This window comes from Carassius auratus, chromosome 40 (genome assembly GCF_003368295.1).
Source record: "Carassius auratus strain Wakin chromosome 40, ASM336829v1, whole genome shotgun sequence".
Taxonomy (NCBI): domain Eukaryota; kingdom Metazoa; phylum Chordata; class Actinopteri; order Cypriniformes; family Cyprinidae; genus Carassius; species Carassius auratus.
In genome coordinates this window covers 16079595-16104818 of record NC_039282.1, presented here as the reverse complement: position 1 = coordinate 16104818, position 25224 = coordinate 16079595, and the positions used below count along the sequence as shown (strand labels likewise).

The 25224-nt window shown below is 37.0% G+C and overlaps 1 pseudogene; it reads left to right on the top strand.

The window, feature by feature from the left end:
- LOC113058714 (roundabout homolog 1-like) overlaps positions 1–25224 on the top strand; it is a 220690-nt pseudogene that overhangs the window by 174486 nt on the left and 20980 nt on the right.

The following is a 25224-nucleotide window of genomic DNA, read 5'->3' as shown; positions in this document are numbered from 1 at the left end:
ACGGGAATACGTTCAGGAGCGTGAGAGTTGAAAGAAGTTGTGTTTCTGTCGACTTACACGTACCTGAAATGAAGGCTTAAGTCATGAATGAACTGTGCTAGTTTCATGTGAATAAGTAATAATAATAATAATAAATGTATAGTCAAATGACCTATATATATATATATATATATATATATATATATATATATATATATATATATATATATATATATATATATATATATATATGGGACATTTCTGATGTTTTTGTGCACTTTATATATATCCTTTGCAATAAAGTGCACAAAAAAAATCAGAAATGTGCATTTCATAAACAAAAATGGTTCATTTTGATTTCACATTGACTTTAAATTACTGTACAGGTTGGCAGCTGACTAGGTTTTGGAAAATATCTCATTTCAAGCTGCTATGTTTCACCATGTGTGCTTCTCACGTGTCATGTGTATATAATTTAAAGCATTGGACTAATCTAATGTGCTGCTGCACAGTATCTACATGACACTGAAAGGAAAGCTGCCTTGAATTAATGGGAACGCTTTAAGCGAATCCATCAGCAGGCTAACTCTCAAACATACAGCGAGTTTGTGTGAGCAGATATTAGATGTTATTGCACACTTGAGCAGTGGTTGATGAATGATGAATGTTCGATCTTCACTGCTCTCTTGTGTCCCGCATTAATATCACTTACATGCAGGAAGAGCACTTTATGTTTCAAACCCTTCTTTGAGTTTTTCTAGTTAATGTAAACAGAAGTTTTAGGTTTAATCTTTGTATGTTTGAAATAGATTAGAGGAGGTTTGTGCTGGGCAAGAGTAGAAAAATATTCCTCTTTTGGTTTCTAATTTGTTATTCCTCTCCTTTAAACATTGACATGAGTGATTTCATGATAGAAATTCTGTTCGTGTTTCTGATATCTGTTTTTCTTTCTCTCTTTTTATCAGTTCTTCGAGATGATTTCAGACAGAACCCTGTGGATGTGATGGTGGCGGCGGGTGAGCCAGCGGTCATGGAGTGCCAGCCGCCCCGCGGACACCCAGAACCCACCATCTCCTGGAAAAAAGATGGAGTCAACATAGACGACAGAGACGAGAGGATAACGGTAAGGATATCTGACAGTGTTTCCCGTAACCCTGACTGGTTCATTGTCTATCGGGAGGATGAATTTCGATGTTGTTAATCCCACAGCTCTGATTTAGCGCGAACTAACATGGCGGCACCCATCACCCATTTTAGATCAACTAGCATGGTCATTCTAAAGGTGTTTAAACCAGCAAACACGTTTACTTACACATATTTGAGAATTGTGTAAGATCAGATATTTCATAATATAATGAACACGTTTGTGAATATTTTGAATATCCCATTACAAAACTGACGATTTCAGCAAAATTACTGCTTAACTAAAAATTTATTGGAAGACAGTGTAAGTGCTTTAATAAAATTATGGGCTTCACGTTTCAGCGTTGTGCTTGCAAATGAAACCACATCCCTTCCTCATTTCCAATTTAGAATTACTACCAAAGACCTTCTGATTGTTAATAAAAAGAGACACAGCAAAAAGAAGTTCCCTTGTTTAATGCATGTGGATAACAACTGCTTCTGCTGCATTTTTCGAGCAAATGAAGGCCGATCAGGGCTTCTGCTGATGAGGGTTTAAACTGCGTCACGTCCTACTCTGTCAGGGAAAATTAATGTAGCCCATTCATCTGATTGGAAGGGCATGTGGGAATGAAAGTTTGCCTTCGCAAGCATTCACGAGCCGAAAACTTGCACTCTGCCGATTTAATGAAGTCTTTAAACCAGGGCCACCAATTAGGTTTTTCTAATTAAATGTGTTGGAAATGAAGTAACAGGATCAATCAGGCCTCTTTTGTCGTTAAAAGCGTGATGTTGATGTTGATGTGCTTGTTTTCCGTTGGCATTTTTGTGTGTAGAATAAAGCTAAAGGTGGTCTGAGTGGGGTTTGTTATTTTTAATCAAACCATAGACAGGGTTTCTGTGAATACAAATTCAGTGCTGAGCATTGGCTTAAAAGGCAATAAAGGAATGTGTTACACATTCCAGTGTTCGGACAACATGGAACTAAGATGTTGGTGGAATGCGATTGTGTTGATTATGATGAAACAGAATCAAGAAAGATGAAGTCTGTTGTTGTTGTTACTGCTGGTCTGTGTGTGTGTGTGTGTGTGTGTGTGTGTGTAAGTGTATGGTTTATCTCCAGTCTGCAGTCTACAGTGTTGAAGACAATAAACTGTCTGGTCATCACACACAACACAAAACACGCACACTAAAAAAACAAAGCACCACAACCACCAACACAACAAAGTATATACTTAAAGTATACTATATATAGTATAAAGTATTCTCTGAGAAAATTTTATAAACTGATATTCATTAAAACATTGGCTCAACTACAGCTCTGCGTACAGTAATGAGCATCAACATTATTCATTCGTTTTGCGTTCCACTGTTATCTCTAAATCAAAGCGCTCCAATTTGACCATTAATTGCTTTTCAGCAGTAATTGCTGCAGTCTGCTCTAAAATTAACCGGAGCAGTGCGGCACATTGAAGCTGACGCTCCGTATTGTTTCGCAGCGTTTCGTTCTGAGTGTGTGTGATTATCTGGCCTGCTGAATGACTCCACACTGCGAGCTCTGTTCAGATACTTCTGCTCATGCAGCGTTCCACACAAGACAAAAGGCATGCGAATAAAGCAATCTCCCAGAGCTCAGACTGATCGCATCCTCAGCAGCCGTCCTGCTGTTACCTGAGGACGGAGGGAGTGAGGGAGGCTTCATTGACTCTGGACCGAGAGTGAAATGATCCTGCCCTGATGGAACTCAACATATGTGTCTGTGTGCTTGGGATGTTTGGGTAGTCGGGTAGTTTTTAGGTTTCATGACTTAGACCACATGTATTTTTACCAGATAAAGCACAATACATTTCAACAAGCAGCTCACTATCTTTTGAAATGGAGCTCATGTTTTTTCCTGAAGCACATTCTCATTGTTCCTTTGGTTTCAGCCTCTTGTTTACTGTATTTTCACTGCATTCACACACACACACACACACACACACACACTTACTCCTACATCTGACCTGACCTTGCCCGCTCTGTGAGTCTTGTGCCGTTTTAGCCGTTAAGCTCTCGCTCAAACAAACAGTAACATAATGACACTTCAAACCCTCTCCAACACCACGGGGTGGCCTAAAAACACTCGCCCTCCTTTCTTCCCCTCCGACCTCTCCTTTGTTTAAAGACTCTTTTCCACCATTAATATTTAGAATTTGCGACAGGACTGAAGAATGCTTCAGATCGTTCTAGAACCTGTCCGGTTTGGAAGTGTTCAGAGATGTCCCATATGACCTGGTGATCCATCCATCCGTTTCTTATCGTTTCTTGGTTAGTTTCCATTCATCCGTCCATGCATTCATCGTTTCTTATGTAGTTTCTGTTTTTTTTCCTTCTTTCCTTACTTGCTTCCTTCCTTCCTTACTTCCATCCATCCATCCATCCATAATTTCTTCTGTAGTTTCTTTGTTAGTTTTCATCCATCCAAACATCCATCCACCCATACATCCACTTATCCCTCCCTCCCTCCCTCCCTCCATTCATTTATTCGGTAGTTTCTTTGTTAGCTTATACTTCCACCCGATCATCCATCATTTCTTCTGTAGTTTCTTTTTAGTTTCAATCCATCCATCCATCCATCCGTTGTTTCTTATGTAGTTTCGTTGTTAGTTTCCCTCCCTCCCTCCATTCATCTATCCATCCATCCGTCCATCCATCATTTCTTATATAGTTTCTTTGTTTTTTTCCTTCCACTCATACATCTACCCACCCATCCATCCATCCACCCATACATATACCTTTCCCTCCCTCCATCATTTCTTATGTAGTTTCTTTTTGTTTCAATCCATCCAATTTTTCTATTCAATCTATCTCTTTGTGTTTGACATTTCTTCTACAGTTTTATCTGTCTGTGCATTCATTTATTGTGAATTTCGAGCTGTGACATCCCATTTTAGTGCAGAATTGAAGTTTGTTTGTGGCATTTGTGCACATGATCTCATAAGTGCATAATCTGTCTCTAATTTGAAAATGATGGGATGTACAGCGAATGCCTCTGGTCTTTATCACTGAGACTCTGGTAACACATTCCACATGTTAACCACAGTCAGATCCAGCCGCTGGACTCAACACTGACCGCAGTGGATGCTAATCAATGAGACATGACATGATCTGCCATAAAGTGAGCCCACATGGTGACCTGTGTAAGTGGAGGCAGGTAGGGGGCCGCAGGAGAGCTGCCAAATACTGCTCCCCCTCATTGACTCTCGCCGTGTGGTGTCCTGATGCAGGGGTCAGATTTGGTGTGTGTGTGTGTGTGTGCGATTTTGATCCACTCGGGTTCATGAGGACCCCCAGCTGCCCTTACAATTGCCTGAGAACAAAAAAGACCTCTTTTGGCATGAAATCAGATGCCTGGGAAAATATAAGCTCAGCTGAATAGCCACTACACTCATTTACACACATTTTTCATATATATATGTATATAAAGCTTTATGAGTTTGACCTTTGATATTGAAATATTACATATTTTCTTTCCTACAGATACGGGGAGGAAAACTAATGATTACCAACACCAGAAAAACGGATGCAGGGAAGTACGTGTGTGTGGGAACCAACATGATGGGGGAACGGGAGAGCGAGATCGCAGAGTTGACCGTTCTTGGTACGTTTTTGGTATATTTCTGCTTCAATCTGTGTATTTCAATATATCAGATGTCTGATTCTCAGATACTCCGGCACATGATCTGCCTTCTTTACGATGCACGTGTTTATATAATCAGGTTCCCACACAAACCTCTGGTGGATTCGATTGTGGAAACGCATGCAGATGGATTCACTTAAACACACACACACGTCGTATGAAGTGTTTGTTTATGGGCAGAGCAGGAGAGAGTCCAGATGTTTAGAGTTTGTGTGCTTAGCTGTAGAAAGACTCCAGCGTGTCATTGACCCTGTTTAGGAGACGTGGACCCATTATTCTCAGTTTGCCAAGAAACAAATACCAGCTCACACTTCACACACCCCTTCATTCCCAAATACACCCAAAAATATAAATTCATCGGTCATCCAACACCTTAACATATCAGTTTACACTACCCAACATCAGAGCTGTGACCTTTGACCTTCTCTCCGTAATCCGTGCAACACAGCCGTCCTCATCTTCATCACTGTCAACCTCAATATTCAATGTTTGCTGGCATATTTAGAAATGAAAAACATCAAAAAGCAACCAAGCTCCTCTTGAAATGATTTTTCGGTGTATCAAAATAAAAGGATTACACGACGAGATACTAGGTATCTTATTTTATTCTTATGAAGTGCAATAAAAGTGCTCAGTGCATGTTAAAATCAACATACGGACGTTTCGGTCATGCAGGACCTTCCTCATAAGTAGCCAATCAAATCAAAGAAGGGAATATATCTTAGGGAAGCCTAGGAAACTTCTTGGATTACATAATAAGTTGTGTGTTTGTTTGCAGAGAGGCCCAGTTTTTTGCGAAAGCCGAGCGGTCAGTCTGTTCTGGTGGACCAGAGTGTGGAGTTCAGATGTGAAGCTCAAGGAGATCCCGTGCCCACCATCCGCTGGAGGAAAGAGGACGGAGATCTTCCCAAGGGAAGGTATGAGTGAGAAAGCGTCTGGTTAGTTTATATTAAGAACAATATAATATGAATGGGAAATGCCCAGAAGGAAATAATGGTTTCTGTTCTTTAGAGTTGGAACCTCTTGCATGTGTATTTGTTTGTGTACCGTCATCTTCTCAGGCATGAGATCTGGGAGGACCACACGCTCAAACTGAAGAGACTGACATCGGGGGACGCCGGCACTTACACCTGTCAGGCGGAGAACATGATGGGGAAGACGGAGGCCAGCGCCACCCTCACCGTCCACGGTAAGAACACGCAAACATGCTGTCACTCATCTCACGCTGCTTGACAAACTGCTTTGATCCTGCCAGCACTTATCTCTAATTTGAAGTAACGAATGCCCTCAGTGGGCGGGAGATTGTGTGTGTGCTTTGACCTGCTTATTCACAGCTGTTAGCTTTCAGACGAACGTTTTTCTGCTTCGACAGCTTGTCAGGTTGCTTTGTCTGACTGGATGCTGGATCATTCTGAATATTCCTTATAATTTTTTCCTAGCTGTTAAAAAAAAATATATATATATATAAAACCTTTTTTAAAATAGCTTGGAAAACAAATATATTTAAAACAATTATATATTTCTGTATCCTGTGATTTGCACGAAATGAATTCTGTATTTTTTTCTGACAGAATAATAAAATTAGAAATATTCATAATTTATATTAAATATAGATACAATCGGTCAAATTCTGTTGATTTTTGTTTTATTTAATCAGTTATCGCAATTCATATTTTATCCTAAACTTGCTCTTAACATTTGTTTTCTTAGTAATCCATTTTTCCCAAAAATCTATTAATTAATTATTATTATTATTATTATTTTTTTAATGGAAATTATGTTACATCCTTCGTACATTTACATTTTATTTATTAAGAATAATAATTGTTTGTTTTAATTTGATACTTACAATTATTATAATTTAGTGATAATGAATTAATTTTGTTTAATAATTAGTGAATAAAAATACCACAGTCCCTAGTGTATAAAAGAGGTTTAGTTGTAGAAACAGAACACACATCTTTTAGTCATGATGTAAATCCATTTAGCTCAGCTCTTTAGAGAACAAATGTCCACATTGTGTCCTGACACCCCTGAGCAGTTTTCTCCTTCTCTCTCTCCTTTCCTGCTTCGCTTACAGCTTTTACTGGTTTTTACCGCTTCCAGAAATTGCTGAATTATTATTTTACATGTGTGTTTAGTGAGCCAGCAACATTGAAACCAGACTTATAAAGTCCAGTGAAGGGGCTTGTTACTAAACTTGTCTTTGGCACAGCATTGCTTTTCAGATGCCAAGGAATGAGATTCCTCAACCATTTCAAACGATGACTTCGATTAGAGAATGTATTTTGTCTGGTTGCTATTTTGTAGGAATAGCAGGGCTCTGCTTCAAAACCTAGTGAGCTACCTATCTAGACGGCGTGTTTGAGCATTATAGGTGCATTTGAACAGTCAAATGATTCAACAAATGATTCATTAAATGATTTGTCAATTCAGCTGTCTAGGTTGATATGCAGTCAAATGCACACAAGCACACAATCTCTGAGAAAAGTCATATCAAGTAAGAGTCAGTTTGCTGTTAAAAAGCCATGGAAAGATAATGTTGGGCACAAACCAGGCCTCTCTCAGCTGGCGATTTAGTCATTAGTAGTGATGTATTTGAGGAAAGTGCTAGAATGCCATGCGAGTCCCAGGAGTAGCTACGCTAATGGGCCATGGAAACCAAATGGAGGCGCAACCACTGCCAAAAGAGCAACCGGCCCGTCCAAGTCATGTACTCTTTACCCAGCTGTTCTCAAATACACCGCTTTCCCTCATTTCTCACCCTTCATTTGTGTCTATCTCATAGGATCGACTCCAAATGGGCCGAGTTATTACATTTCAAGTTAAATTTGACCTATTAACTGAGCTTGCTTAACAAATGTTCTTGGTTTCATTGTGTGATTTCTGTATTCTAACAAAACTTAATAATCTTTCAACAAAATTGAATTTCCATCCTAATTTATTCCAGCTGAATAGTAGGTTGAATTTGGAAATATGTCACTTTAAAGACATTAAATGCCTTTGTGAATGCCGTTTCATGTTGTTTTCATCTTTTATAAAACTGTGTAGGCTACTGGAGAGTATAGGTTTTTGCACAAAAAGAGAGTTTTGTGTTTCAAAAAATTCAGATAATCAGGTAGTCACGCCCCCTCTCATGCCATTGGTTGAGCCAGTGTGTGGTTATTAGTGCTGTCAAATGATTCATCGCATCCAAAATAAAAGATTTCGTTTTCATAATATATGCGTGTACTGTGTGTGTGTGTGTGTGTGTGTGTGTGTGTATAAACACACATGTGTACAAGCAAGCTATCACAAGGTTGGGGGTTCGATTCCCCGGGAACATATGATAGGTAAAAATTGATAGCCTGAATGCACTATAAGTCGCTTTGGATAAAAGCGTCTGCTAAATATATATATATATATATATATATATATATATATATATATATATATATATATATATATATATATATATATATATATATATAAACAAAAAACTTTTATTTTGGTTGCGATTAAACACCATTAATCGTTTGATAGCACTAGTTATGTAAAAAAAAATATATATATATATATATAAAAAAAAAAAAAAAAAATGTACACACTGCAGCTTTTAAAGGTCCAGACCCCGGGTTACACTAATAAACTAATAAAATCTTTGGCCAGACCAGAAGAATAAAACCTCCATTCATCCCTCACGCTCACAACTCAAGACTGATAGAATTGTTCTTTTGTGTGGTTTATGCCATATATTTCAGCCTCATGATATATTTACAGCGTGTGTGTGCTTGTCACACCTTATGTTCTGTGTATGTTTTTGCGTTTTATTCTCATAAATACATCGCTGCACTGATTTTGTTCAGTAAGCATATCCTGTCATTTTTGCTTCATGTCTTGTGCGGTTTATTTGCGCATCTATCTCATCTGTGTTTTATCATGCTTCTATTTTTTTGTTCTTTCCTCTTTCAGTTGTGTCTGGTAAGTTGCAAATGTCACCCGTCACCATTTTTGCTGCATTGACAGCAACAGGAAGTTGTCAGAACCACCATCCATCCACCTTCCATCCTCCCACCAATCAGCACGCTTGTCTGGGTTGTCACCGGCAACAGTGACAGCACAGCAGGTCTGGGTAAAACTAATGCTCATTCTGAGCGTGCAAGGTAACGTTAAAATCGCCTCATTTTATTCACACTTAGGTGAAAGTTCTTCCTTTATTCCTCTGGACGCATTACAGCTGAATATGATTTGACAGGTTTAAGATTGCTTTAGTAGTTAAAGGAAACCGTCGTAGGGGGTCATGCTTTGTGTCACATATTATGAACATATTCATCTTTATTACAAGCTGAAATAGCTCCATGCTGTTATGGACACTGAAGATGAGTTTGCATCAGAAATCAGCTCCTCTCCACCCCGAAGTTTGTCATTAAGAGAGATGAGAAACCTGCATCCTACACGATGCAGTGTGTCAGTATGGGACAGATGGGCCAAATTTATCACCCAGCTCCATGTAAATTCTATTGCTTTGTGCCCTTGCCCATGCAAATGAAGCAGACGTGTCACTCATGCCGTTTTTGCATTGCGCCAACATCTGTTTTTATGTTTCATACCTGCACATCCGTCCATTAAACAGCAGCATGACTTTCTCTTTTATGGCCTGCCGTTAATGTGACACTGAAGGGTTGAGCTCTGTCGGTCTCCAGTTAATTTATTGTATTCGCAAGAAATTCGACTGATGTCAAAGACCCACTGATATCAGAATGAGAGATCTGCTTGTTGAGGTTGAAATGCACTTATAAAATTTACAGGCTTTCTCTTCTAGGACCAAAAATATTAATGACACGTACTCTCTAGAATGAGAATGTCACAGCTGCGTCTGTGACATAAACTAAAGATTATCGACCCTACAAAAAATATAGTTTTAATAGAAAATATGTCAACACAGGAAAGGAAACTGTGCTGTTCAAGTCTTTTCATAGCATTGCTTAAAGAAATGTTAAAATATAAATGTTTAGACAGCCATAAATAGAACATTGTTTTGATAAAATTGCATTTACCGTAATTCACTTACATTGGAAGATTTAAAATGTTATGTATGTGTGTGTGTGTGTGTGTGTGTGTACATACAGTATATAAGCAGCACGATTGTTTTCAACATTAATAATAATTAAAAAAAGTTTTTTTTTTGCAAATAATCATATACAAATAATGATTTCTGAACGATCATGTGACTGAAGACTGGAGGAATGATGCTGAAAATTCAGCTTTGCCATTGCAGAAATAAATTAATATAGATATTACAAAAGAAAATGGTTATTTTAAATGGATATATTTGCAAGAAAATGATTTTATAAATTACAGTTAAATACATTATAAAGTAAAAGCTGCGCATCTGTTTTACACTGTCTTACCATCACGCTCCATAGACTTCCATTGTAAGTGCATTCATGTGAATGGGTTTTTGTTTGTTTTTACATGCAAGGGTCAAAATCTTTGGTAATTGATTTATTTAACTCTTATTCTTGCAGTTCCTCCTGTGTTTGTGGTGCGACCCAGGAATCAAGTGGTCGGTATGGGTCGCACCGTGACCTTTCAATGCGAAGCCACCGGAAGTCCTCAGCCTGCCATATTTTGGCAGAAAGAAGGCAGTCAGGTGAGAATGTTAGTGTTTTCTTGCAGTACAATGATGCTTCTCCTGAGCGCACTTTTACAGTAACGTATAAAATGCTTGGCACTCTTCCTCATTAAAGTCAGTCAGATTTACGAGGCCATCTGCACATTTACACACATCTACACACTCCGCACCTCTAACACACCTCCACTCATCTTGCTTTGATCAATATCTGTCATCACACACTCGGGAATTCAGGCACACCGTGCCAATAGTAAGTGTAAGCGTGCAAGTCCTGACAAGGTGTTTATTTCTCACTCACTGAATATTTGTGCAGTAATTAGTGTTTATGTTTTATATATTTCTATTAATAAAATTCTACCTCTATTCATATATCTTTTTCCTCTGTCCCCTCTCCAGAACCTTCTGTTCTCCTCTCAGCCTCCTCCTCCTTCCAGTCGCTTCTCTGTCTCTCAGACGGGTGATCTGACCATCACATCGGTGGAGCGTTCGGACGGAGGATACTACAGCTGTCAGGCTCTGAACATCGCTGGCAGTGTGATCACCAAAGCCCTGCTGGAGGTTACAGACGGTGAGATGCACGCACTCAGCACAGATCAGCTCTTAGTGAATGCAAAAGTGCTTATGTGCATATGCTTTTGCAACTCCGTTTAGGGAAAGAGTTGTCATTTTTATTTATTTATATGCTTTTTTTATGAAATTTTTTTCACAGTAAATGCCTTAGGCACTACATTATTTACGGACTTGTTTGTAAAACCCAAATCAACCGTTCCCAGATGGGCATTGTAAAGATAAACAGTGAATTTTATGCCGTTACTCATAGATTTCTGGCTATTAGTTACATTTAGCCATGTCAAATGTTTTGAAATTACATTACACAGAACCTGATTTTACCAAGTGAGACAACATTTTGATTAACCAATTGAAGAACCAGTTTATAGATTTTGTGAAGTTTACGCTTTAAATCAGTGTTTGGTGCTTGTACATCAGTGTCATTCATCTATCATTTCCTCAGATTTTAGGGATTACTCATGGTTAAGGTTAGGTTTAGGTGTAGGGATATGGTCAAGAAAATATTTTTGGAGTAAAATGTTGTTCCAGGGTCAACAAAATATGTTGACCTAGGAACACATCTAACTCAGCAAAATCAGGATGTGCATTACGTTACAATGCAGTTCAGAGTTTTTTTTTTTTTTTTGCCAGGATGCAACTCATTTTACTTTTACATTTTAATATTGTATTTTTTTTTTTTTTTTGTAAATCTAACAAGTGATGAAGTAAATACTTAACTCAGTAACTCCTCTAAATGATCTCTGAGCGAAAAGGTCCGACTCTGCAGTGAGTTTTTAGACTGTTTCATGAATCTTTTAGATTGAACGGAAATATTTTGGCTAAATAGACATCACAGCTCACGCTGTTCATACTTGCATGCAGGAAAATGTTGACACGCATTGTATAAAGGCAAAAAGCTGTTAAATATCAATGGCTGGACTTAAAATTTTGGTTTAAACTTAACCATAGTTCCCATATTCAATGCAAATAACACTATTTTATAAAAAATACACACATTACTCCAATACTGATTACTCCATATGTTCAAATAGTCAATATGACACTTGAACAGAATAGTGACAGTTCGGCAATTCACTCTCATCCAACACAATCTACTATAAGTGCCATAAAAAAAAAAAAAAAAAAAAAAAAACACCAAAGCAAGACAAAGAGAATGAGAGTGAGGTAAAAAAAAAAAAAAGATTAATAAGTTGTTTTAGCGCCAATCTGCTCTATGGCCTCACTCTTGCAGCGAGCACAGAGCGTAATTCCAGGTCTCCGCCGCGATGATCCAGTAATTACAACAGCAGTGATGCGAACATGTCACGTGATACATAATCCATCCCTTTGATGGCCCTTGCAAAAGTGTTGTAGGGCTTTGAAAACGCGCTGTAGTGGCGGTTATGCAAATTGCAGCCATATAATGCTTCTAGCGTTGTCCAACACAATAAGCTTCGCTGCGTTTATTATAATTAGACGGCCCAGGTCTGCTGTTAGAGAGAAGAGGACATGGCCGGGGGAAATTGTAATAGTGTGGGGCATTTCGGTGTGTTTTAGTGTGGTGTTGATGGCCGGTGTGTGTGTGTGTGTGTGTGTAAAAGAGGTTTAGTGCTTTTAAAATGCCGCCGGTATTAATTGCTGGTCTCACTCTGCTACTTCTGTTGACTGATTAGAAAATTGCTTCCAGTTGAAAAAATTGGATTCCATCTCTATTTCTCTCTCTTTGGTTCTTAAAACATGTACTCAGCTCGTTTGTTGCCAGACATTCCACTCTCACTTGCACTTTTTCCTTGGTTACATTTATTTTTATTTGCATTCTTCACTCTCTTTACCTCTGACCATACACGCACTCGCTTCTTATAAAATGTGGAAGGATTTATTTTGGATTTTGGTTTGGAGTACAGTTGTGTTTCATTATAGTTATTATAATGATATTAGTAGGTCTGGGACAGCTTTAAGACTCTGTGTCTCCTTCTCATTCTGTCTTTCGGTCTCTCAGCTTTAGTTTAATGTAGTTGTGTGCCATTATAGAGCATTTACATTCAGTGTTCCTGTGGCTCAGTGGTAGAGCATTGTGTTAGCAGTGTGAAAGGTTGTGGGTTTAATTCCCAGGGAACACGTTAGGTAATAGATGTTAGCCTGACTGCACTGTAAGTCGCTTTGGATAAAAGCGTCTGCTCAATGCATAAAAGAGTTTATATCGTGAAAGATTTTGCAGCAAACATTAAGCTGCATGCATAGAATATTTTATTTTATTTTATTTTATTTTGCAGACGCTTTTTTTGCTTTTATCTTTATAATAGTATTTGATCTTACTTATGTTTTAAAAACAAACAACGTGAAAATAACTAATTATTTATTTATTATGAGGAATACAACAAAGTGATTAATCTTAAAGCGGTTCCGTTTCATTTTATTTTATTATTTCATTTAAAAAAATAAGGCAAAGAAAAAATAACAAGAATAACAAAAATAATGTTAATAATTTGTCATTATTATGAGGAATACAAGAAATTGACTTATCTTAAAGTGACTCTTCTATTTTATTTTAGAAATAAAGGCAAGGGAAAAAGTAAAAAGGATGAGAAAAAAAAAAAAAAAAAAAAAAATATATATATATATATATATATATATATATATATATATATATATATATATATATATATATAATTTGTTATTAATAGTTAATGATTTATTTATTTAGAAATAAAGGGAATGAAAAGAAAGTAAGAAGGTCTAGATATTGATAATATAAGTAACAGTGGCATTGTAAAATGAAATAAAATATAAACCAAATACAAATAAATAAATATTTGACATTTATAGGAATAAAATGATTTTGTTATTGTTATTATACTTTCATACTCTTAAACAAGGAAGTGACTGGTCTCTCTCCGTCTGTCTCTGTCACAGTGATCTCAGACAGACCTCCACCCATCGTCCGCCAGGGTCCCACCAACCAGACCGTGGCTGTGGATGGGACGGTGGTCCTGGGATGCCAAGCCACCGGCACGCCGACTCCCACCATCCTGTGGAGGAAAGACGGGGTCCTGGTTTCCACCCACGACTCTCGCCTCAAACAGCTGGACACGGGAGCCCTGCAGATCCGTTACGCAAAGGTACGCTGGCTCTGAGAGCTCAGAACCACATCAAAGCCTGACATGTTTATCGTCCAGATAGATGTACAGTAACAGGGGACGTGACTCCAGTTCATGGGAACCTTTTCTTTTTGTGGATTTATAACTGCTCTCTGACCCTCATGATGCAAACGCTCCCGTGGAGGTATGAGCATGTGATCGTTTGCTGCACCAAACCAACTTGTTTTCCTTAGTAACAGATTTGTGTGGAAGTTTCCATTCCAAACACACCACACATACAACTATTTACAGGGAATCTTGAGCAGTTTTGTGCTGTGCCGCTCGTCTCAGACCCAGCACCTCGCTTTCATTTTTATGAATATTTTATTCATGGGGGTTTCTGAATGCGGCAGGGTGCTTTAATGGATGCGGTTAGCTGCTGTTTCTTTGGCAGATTGTTTTTTTAGGCGTTAGCTGTTTTATTCCTGGATATCTGAGGCAGCACTGCAGGATTCACTGACAGATTAAAAAATCTCAGCCCCCTTTATAAAAAAAATATTTACACATTTGGGTAACATTTTGACAGATTTACCACATACTAGTTTGCAAGGGCATAAATTCCCACAAAATGATTACCATGATAAAATGTAACTTTTTATTAACATTTGTGTTATTTTATTAACCTTGTTAGCTTTATTAAAGTTCATTAATGAGTACTGAAAATGATTTTCATTTTCATGATTTTCATTTAAAACATCATTAAAAAGAAAAAGACACCTTAATTTAATTTAATTTAAAGGAACTTTCCCCTGTTGCCAAATATTTTGTTTTTCTTTAAGCATAAAACCCAATAATTTTGTCAGATTTATGTGAAAAAGAGACTTAACATCTCATTAATGTTTAATATCATATCATACCTCATCTGTCAGTTTGCTTCTCAAGTGAATTGATTGTTTTTTGTTTTTTAATAATTAATCTTTTCTTTTATTTCCAAGTTTCAACTAGATTTCGAATCCCATATTTACAGTGTGGTTAAATTATTTGGGGCCTAACAACAAATTCATGAAAAATACAAGTCTAAAGTATTAATGCAGTATAGCCATACTGGGAAATATATTATTATCAATATGATTATTATTATAGAAAACAAATTTAAAGGGGAAACTCTCTCTTTTTTTTTTACTAATTAGGCCAGATTTCTTCAAAAACCAATCTTAATATATTGTTTATATTTCATACAATATCATATTTCATCTGGAAGTGAAACTAAGTAGTTTTAAGGATATGTAGATGTTTTTTGGGGGAAATCAAGTAAACAAAATATATTATTAGAATATATATTATTAAGAATTGTTTTTTATTTTGAATAAATGCAGTTCTTTTTAACCTTTTATTGATCAAATATATTAGACAGCAGAACTGTTTCCAACACTCATAATAAATCAGAATATTAGAATGATTTCTAAATGATCATGTGATCGACTGATGTTACATGTGACACTGAAGGCTGGAGTAATGATGCTGAAAATTCAGCTTTGCGTCATAGGAATACATTTTTTTTTAAAAGTATATTCAAATAGAAAACTATTATTTTAAGTTGTAATAATATTTCACAATATTACTGTTCTTTCTGTATTTTTGATCAAATAAATGCAGGCTTGATGAGCAGAAGAAACTTCTTTCAAAAACATTAAAATAGTAATGTTTCCAAACTTTTGGTCTGTACTGTATATTTATATAAGAAATGAAAAATGTATATTTAAAAATAATTCTATTAATTTCCAGGTTTAAACTCAAAAATTTGAGTCCTGTATTTTCAGTGTGGTCTAATTCTTTGGGCCTCACTGTAAACTAATATAGATCTGAAGTACTGTTGCAGTATAGCTGTGCTGATATAGGATCATACATCCTTAATTAATCATTGAAATCTGCTAATGATTGCAAAGCATGAATAATATAATGTGTATGCATGCACCTTTGAAGGTTCGTGTGTGTGAGTGATCACAGACGTATGTGTGTGTAGTACACCATCAGACAGGCTTTCCTTTCATCCCTCACTAGAACAAACCTCATCGTCTCACACACAGACGGCCAGTGTTCAGAGAGCTGTCGCTCAGCAGGTTTTGATGTGTGAAACACACACTCCTGCTGTCACCCCCCTTCAGCTGCGAGGGGGAGGGGAGCGTTTCCTGTCCTCGCACACACACACACACACACACACACACACACATGAGCACCCGGGTTCCCCCTGCACGGGGGTCAAAGGTCCCCGCAGTGTGGGCTGTCAGAATATGACTTTAATTAACATAGATGTCGCACTTGATGATGTCTCGCTTCTTTTAAATAACAGAGGAGAGATAAAGCGAAATGAGGAGATGCATCTTTATCTGTTGTGCTTCGGGCGCTCCGCAGTAATGAACATGTCATTAAGTGAAAACACACACACACACACACCAGTAGCTCCAGATAGACTGTCTATTTCTGGTGCCTGTGTAAATTGACTGACAGATCAGCTGGTGTGTAATGAAAATGTTCTTATATCTATATTAGTCCTTATTCTGTCTCTTACCAAGTTATTTATTTATTTACTATTTCATTCATTTAAATAATTGTTTTGGTTACCTAGTAAGTCATAAAATTAACTACAGATTTGGGAAAGCTGTTATTAATATCTTATTTTAGTTTCATTTTTTATATTAGTATATGTCTGTCTTTTTATCTCTCTTTTTCTCAACAGTTAATTCATTCTTTCAATTATTCAGTTAAGTCATCCAAATAACTTTATTTTATTTTATTATTTGTTTATATTTTTTTTTGCTATTTTGTTTGCAAATGCTAGTGGTGCAAAATACCACATGCAACCTTTACATATTATATTTGTATACATCTGATTATCATTTTTTTTTAACATATTTTCATATATTCTAAATAGTAAACATTGCAAAAATATCTGCTCAACAATTTTAACAACAGTATTACATACAAACAGACAAAAAAATGCATCTTCAGCATGAAAGCAATACTCTGAAGAGACATCTTGACAATGTACTCTGTGTATTTTGGTGTGAAATGACTCTATAGTGTCAACCTAGGAGTTATTTTGGAGCTGAATGTAGAAAACGTTGTTATTACCGTATATGCATATGTATGTATTTGCATTAATTGAGGGGTTTTGTTCCTCATTTCAGCTGGGAGACACTGGCATGTACACCTGCACCGCGTCCACCCCCAGCGGAGAGGCGTCGTGGAAAGCTTACCTGGAGGTGCAAGGTACGACAGGGAGACCGAGCACAAGATAACACACAGTAGAGAAACAGACGACAGGAAATTACGTTTAAAATTGAGTTTGAAATTAAACCTTCTTCTGGCTGTAATTGGCTTTTATAAAGTCTTGATGCAAATTGATTGAGTCACTGCAACAAATAATTTTGTTTGTCAGTATTTTTTTCTTGTTTTGTATAAATAACTGAAGGTCCTTAAAGCCAAATACATATATGCTAACATGGTGAGAAAAATAAATGTAATTCAAATGGACAAATAGGCTTAGCATAAAACTTGCAGAATTGTTTAATAAAAAAAAATAAAAAAAGACTTAATACCTGTGTAATATTTCATAGAATGTTTCATATTGCATGGTTATTTAGACTAGAAAAAAATAGTTTCTTTTTGTTCATCAGTTTCTGGTGTGTTTATGGTTTCAGAGTTTGGTGCTCCGGTTCAGCCGGGCCGACCTACAGATCCCAACCTCATCCCCAGCGCCCCCTTCAAACCAGAGGTCACGGATGTCAGCCGCACCTCTGTGTCTCTGTCCTGGAAGCCCAACCTGAACGCTGGAGCCACGCCCACCTCCTACGTCATAGAAGCCTTCAGGTGACATCATCAGTTTTGAGCATACTTATCTATCATTGGTCGGTTTGGTGGAACGAGCGTGTGTTTTCCAAACATTTGTAAATAGTGTTATTACAGTAGGCTAATGGGGGTTCGGTAAATACCCAGTCTATTTACTGTGGCGTGTCATAAATAATCATTCCCATCTCCTTGCTTTCCTGAAAGCCCAGAGTTTGGCGGTAACCTTATTGTTTGGGATAATGTTCGTAGTTGCAATATTTCGCTATAAAGCATGGGCCGCAGGGTAAACTGAAGTTTGATTTGTGTGGTGCGGACGGCAGCCATGCGACGGGCAGCAGCTGGCAGACGCTCGCGGATCATGTGAAGATGGAGAGCTTCGTCCTAAAGGGTCTGAAGCCCAGCGCCATCTACCTGTTCCTGGTGAGAGCGGCTAATGCATACGGCCTGAGTGACCCGAGCCCCATCACCGACGCGGTCAAAACACAAGGTCAGTTCACCTTTTGACCTTAAATACTTAGTTTAAAAAATGACACCTGGGCTATTGGTATTCATATGTGCTTGTGCTCCTTATTTTGTGCTTATGTGAGTAGATGTCCCACCAACCAGTCAGGGAGTGGACCACGGGCAGATCCAGAGGGAGCTGGGAGATGTTGTCATTCACCTCCACAATCCCACGATTCTCTCCTCATCATCTGTCAGAGTACAGTGGACTGTGAGTGCTGCCACATCTTCTTTTAAAGGGACAGTTCACTCAAAAATGAACCTTCTGTTTAAAGTTTAGTCACAGCTTGGCATCTTATTCAAATGATCCCACTGGGAAAATGCAGTTTTAATCAGTGCTTTATCTTGTTTTTCAGTGAAATACTGTATCTATAGATCCTAAAAGTAAGATATATATTTTATTGAAAATCACAATTTTGTAAGATAATTATTTATTTAAAGGTAATATTTATTCAGTTAAGTATATAACTCAATGACACATTGCTCTCTATAGTGTTTTAAGCATAAATTTTAAATTAAGCATAATTTTAAGTTGGCACTGAACAAATGCATTTAGAGTTAATTAAACAGTATCCTCTAAACATCTGAAGTCGAGGTTAATTCTGTACAGATTTTCACCCCACAAACAGAAATATTCCCAGTATGTTACCTTTTAACATTTTGGGTCGTTTGCACTTTATACCTATTTAATCGGAAGCAGCTGAAACGACTGCTTTTATTGGGGCAGATCAAGAACTGATTAAAATCTTTACAAGCGTGTACAGTTCTCCTCCCTCCACGGCCACATGGACTGATCCCAGCGCTGAACACCTCCAATATGAAAATGACTTCACAACAGAAGCTCAAATCTGAATCTTCAATGTTGAGTTTGCATATTAAACCTAGGATAAGTATGTCAATGCATAAATCCACAAAAAAAGGTTTACTTCCAAAATTTTAGAAATATCGAAATACAAAATGTAAATATTTAGGTAAAAACATCAATGCCTGGGATTATAGTTAAATGTTTTGTGAACTATGTTAGTATGAAAGATATAATAATGAAGTATAGTTTGGCTAACTAATAACAAGTGTTGTAAAACTCACTGTCTTTAAAGCTTCCTGGACAATGCTAAAAAAACGTCTAAGTGTCTAAGTGTTTTTGTGCTTCGGGTTTGCCTGGTTCTTCCTCTAGGTCGAGCAGCAGTCTCAGTACATTCAGGGCTTTAAGGTGATGTACCGGCCGTCTCCAGAGGGCGCTCAGCAGCGGGTGGAATGGGCCGTGTTTGAGGTTCGAACCCTGGGGGAGAACAGCGCACTCGTCACCCAGCTCAAGAAGGGCGTGACCTATGAGTTCAAAGTCCGACCTTTCTTCAACGAGTTCCAAGGCACAGACAGCGACATCAAAGTGGGCAAGACCCTGGAGGAAGGTGAGGAGTGTGCTTTAAAGCTTAATGTCCCACGATTCCTTTCTCATTCACTTCACAAGAGTCACAATACAAAGTGATATGAAGAGAACAGTTGATGCCTTGCATGTCTGAATATCTGGGTTTCAGACATCGTGTTGCACATATATATATATATATATATATATATATATATATATATGTGTGTGTGTGTGTGTGTGTGTGTGTGTGTACGGAATGTACGAAAAAATAATCACATTCCTGGATAAACAGTGGAAAATGGATGGTTGGATTGATAAAATAAATATAATATTATAAAATGTAAGATAATGTTATCGAATAATATTTAATTAATATATAAATATCAATTATAAATGTTTAAACTCACAACTCTGGCATTATTTGAATTTCTGGATTTGGTTTGATCAAGGTTCTTTGGATTAGGTTAGGGACAAGGTTTCAGTCAGATATTTCATGCTTAATTTTTCAATTTAAAGTTCATGTATGGTTAAAAAATATGATTTAAAAAAAGAATAATATTACAATGATAATAATAAAACAATATTTCAGTCAGATTGTTCATGCTTAATTTTGCAATTTTAGGTTTACATATGGTTTAGATGTAATATAAAAAAGTTTGTTTTGGACAAAGTTTTAGTAAGTTTTTTCATGTGCAATTTTTATTTCAGGTTTAAATATTGTTTGGTTTTGTGAAATAAAAATTATAATAAAATACTTTTTTTTATTATAATAATAATAATAAAATGGACCATACATTGAATGAATTGAATATACATTTTTCTAAATATTTTTGCATTCACATTCCTTGGCGAAATCAATCAGTTTTGCGTTTTGCATTTGCGCCTGGGTGTACCCGCTTGGACAGGAAATAGTTAGACGCTGAGTTTAGATTTGGGTTGGCTTGATCACATTTACAGGCTACATTCATGCTTTCTGCGTGTCATGCAGACCTCTGGAGTAAGAAAGGCTTTCCCCTGCATTCAGTACTTCTCATTTCTGTTAACGTGTGGTCTGTGGCCCATGAGGGAGGGAGGGCAAAGAGGGCCGTTTAAAACGCTTCACGAAAGCCAAGCTGCCAACGAGAAGCCAAAAAGCAAAAGCTCAAACAACTGCTGTGCTAATTGTTCTAAAGGGGGTGGCGTCTGTGGCTCTGGTGAACGCCAGCCATTCGGTTTGCTCCAAATTTGCCTGTGTGTGCGCCTGCTTTTTTATGTAATTGAAATGCAAAACGTCAGAGACCGCAAACACAGAGCAAATGTTTCACTTCAGGGCTTTGTGTTAACATTCATGTATTATGTGGATAATAGTTATGTGAAGTGAAGTACAGTGAGTGACAACATTGTGTTCAGCTTGAGCTCGAGCATTGGTTCTGCTGGCGTTCGGCATTGGGACGGCCCAGTCATGTCACTTGACAGTCGCCTCGCATTATTTAAGTGCACGAATACCACTGAGTGTGTACTATTAAAATGAGTGCTTACATGTGTTTCAGAGAACACACACACACACACACACACACACACACACACATATATATATATAGCCCATATGCATGTGTACATGTTTATATATGCACACATGCACATGTAAAATTTAAGGTGTTAAGAAGGCATATATGCACATGCAAAACACACGTGTATATTGTAAGCTGTGTGTAATATCCCGCTACTGTCTCTTATCGCAGCGCCCAGTGCTGCTCCCAGGGGGGTCACTGTAACAGGAAGTGGAGACAACGGCACAGCTATACTGGTATCCTGGCAACCGCCCCCAGAGGAGGAGCAGAACGGCATGGTGCAGGAGTATAAGGTACGGACCTGAGGAAACAAAGAGAGAGAGAGACAAAGGGAGTATGACAAAACAACAGAATGAGGGATGGTAGTTAAGTAGTAGGAGAAAACGTTTATATATATATATATATATATATATATATATATATATATATATATATATATATATATATATATATATATATATATATATATATATATATATATATATATAAATTATATTTACTGACTTACACTCCATTCATTTTATAATAATGTTCTGCTGAATGAATGGAGAGTGTAGTGGATAAAAGGCTGATTTTCATTGGGGGGGATTTTAGATGTTGTGACATACTGCCACCTAGTGGTTCTCCTGGAACATTACCAGATGTTGAGTGTGTGTGTGTGTGTGTGTGTGTGTGTGTGAGCTTGTTTATGTGGTTAATGAGGACACAAATTTGTATAATGACATAGGTATCACACAGGTATTACAATGAGGAGGTGGTTTATGAGGACATTTTTAGTGTCCCTGTAATTCAAAACACTTATAAATCATACAGAATTAGTTATTTTGAAAATCCAAAAATGCACAAAGTTTCCTGTGAGGGTTAGGTTTAGGTGTAGGGTTGGGGTAGGGCAATAGAAAATACAGTTTGCACAGAATAAAACCCATTACGCCTGTGGAGAGTCCCCATGAACCACATATACCAACATGAGTGTGTGTGTGTGTGTGTGTAAATTATGAAATATTATTTTATATATTTTTATAAATTATAAATTAAATGTCTTTTTGATAAGAAGATTTTTGTTTATAAGTTGATTTTGATTAAGTAAAATGTGCAAACGTTACTTTATGAGCATGATATATATTTTTTAGGTAGTTTAGTTTGAGAATTTTTTTTTCTCTTTTGATGCTTTGTCTCTCTTAGTGTCTGCTTTTTGTATTTGTAGTCATACGCAATCGCACATTCTAGCGAAATATAATTGCGGCAACAATTTCCTAGCTATATTCCATTCTTTCTCTTTATTTATGTTCTTTCTGGGTATCTTCATTTGCTTTTCATGTCCGAACAAGATAACAGAGCCTATTTCAGCCGATGTTCCTCTCAGCTGCTGAATTTTAATGGCTTTGAGGTGTTTCAGTATTTAGTGCTTTGGTTGGAGTCGTTCAGTCCCAGTTAATTTTCCAGGTAAATGTTTTCAGGCAGTTGAAGGAAGGTAGTGATTAATTTCATGCTTGTTAAATTGGGCAGAGGAGGGTTTTTCACTAATCACTTTTCTTGTACACTTATTTCTTTCTGCTCCATTGTGCCTCAGGAGAACTTCAGAACATCCTCGCTCATTACTTCCCTTTCTCTCTTTCGACCATAATCCACTTTTTTTTTCTTCTCCGAAGCCTTCAGGGATGTCTAAATCTGGTTAGCGTTTTCGAAAAAGGGGATGCCAGCATAGAGAAACATATAAAAAGCATTTAATTTTTTCGTGCATCATTATGTAGATCAGTGTTTTATTTTCATGCATGCAAATGCGTCAGACTGGAGACATTAGCTTGTGTAAATATGTTTGCATTTCGTTGCATTCCACAGAACTCTGACCTGCGAATTTGAATCACGTGAAACTGTGTAAACTACGGCAGATCAATACGGCACAGTATCACCTCGTCGTAGATGTTGTTTTGTTTTCAGGACAGTCGTGGATTATTTTCTCACGATAAATATTTGTATGTAACATTGATAAAGTTAGCGAAACAATTCATGTCTATTTGTGCAAATACAAACGTTTGGACACACTTTACTGCTTCTCGTGATCTTATAGAAATATTTTGATTAAAACAGTGTTAAAAAAAATATCTATATTTAAACATGTACTATTAAAGTCATGTGAAGCATACAGTCAGGTGTGTCCAAACCTGTGTAAAAACATATCATTTGTATCTATGCTTCACACGATCTCAATGACAATAATAAATACCAATATCAATTTCTTAAAGATAGACACTACATAATTTCCCATGCTTGAAGACGATTCAAATATGCAAAATAGTAGCAGGCATGCCCAAACTTGTAGATTATGTTAGTAACACTTAAAAAGGTTCGCTCTTTGTTATTCAACGTAAATAATTTTTTAATTAAGTGCTAACTGCCTGTCCCCCATCATGTTTTCTTTACACAGATCTGGTGTCTGGGTAACGAAAGCCGATACCACATTAACCGCACGGTGGATGGATCCACACACTCGGTTCTGATTCCCGGCCTGCTCGCGGGGGTCAGGTACAGGGTGGAGGTGGCAGCCAGCACCGGGGCCGGTCCCGGGGTCAAGAGCGAGGCTACGTCCTTCCAGCTGGGTGAGTCGGACCGAGATGTTATTCTGGTTAACCGAGATGCTCGACTCTGCCGGACAGCTGTTATTCAACACAGCAGCTAAAGAAGAGCTCGGTATGAATGGTTGATTCTCCTGATAACGGGTTAGAGAAACACAACAAACACTCTGATAGCAGCTACCGGCCCGTTTTAACACCCGACTGTGCTATTATGACTGGAAAGGTTCGTGATAATGGCCGTTATTTAAGTCCTTCTCTTTATAAAACCTACTGTTTAAGCTTGGGAATGGCACAGTTGTAACTTGCCTTGTGGTTAGCCATCAAAAAGTATGTAATTTACAAAAACAGCCTCATCAGAGTCTTCATTCTCATCCGAGAATAAAGGAGACGTCAAGTAAAGTGCAGTTTATTTCAGTGCCACAAAGACTTTAATTGCCTGAAGTTTATTTCTCTATTAACTTGCCGGCTTTAACTTGTTCAGCCTCGAGAAATAGGTGGCAGCTGTTAAACTACACTGAATGGAAGTGATTGTGACACAGCCTGGTGTTGAGCCAGTGCACACAGGTGAACAATAGCCAACCAGTTATGCAAATCTGTTTTTAATAAGATGTCAATCAGAGAGCTGGAAGAGACTAGTTTATAGTCAGTCATTTGACAGAAAGAGATTCAATGGTATTTTGAAACCCTGTTGGATGCAAAAAGAGACTCATACAGTAAAGAAAAACAGATGATCAACTTTTCATAACTTTTAAACTATATATATATATATACACACACACAAAAAAAAAAAAAAATATATATATATATATATATATATATATATATATATATATATATATATATATGTGTGTGTATATATATATATATATATATATATATATATATATACACACACAGACACACACACACACAAAAATTAAAATATATAATTTATTTAATTTTGTAGCATATTTCCCACATATCTCACGTATCATACTTCTCTTTTGAAAGGAAGATTTGTTTTTAAATAAATTAATACTTTTATTTTGCAAGGACACATTAAATTGATCAAAAGTAACAGTAATTACTGTTACATTGTTAAAAAGATTTCAGTTTCAAATAAATAATATTTGAATAATGTATGAATAAAAAGGATAAAATACATCACTTTTTTTTCTTAAAAAATATTAAGCATCATATCTGTTTTTATAATTAATGATGATGTTGATAATAATAATATTAGTAATAAAGAGTTTTTTGAGCAGCAATTTTTTTTTACAGCTTTGATCACAGGAATAAATTACATTTTAAAATACATGACAATAGAAAAGTTATTTTAAATTGTAATAATACAACATTGTTTTACTGTAATGAAGCCTTGGTGTA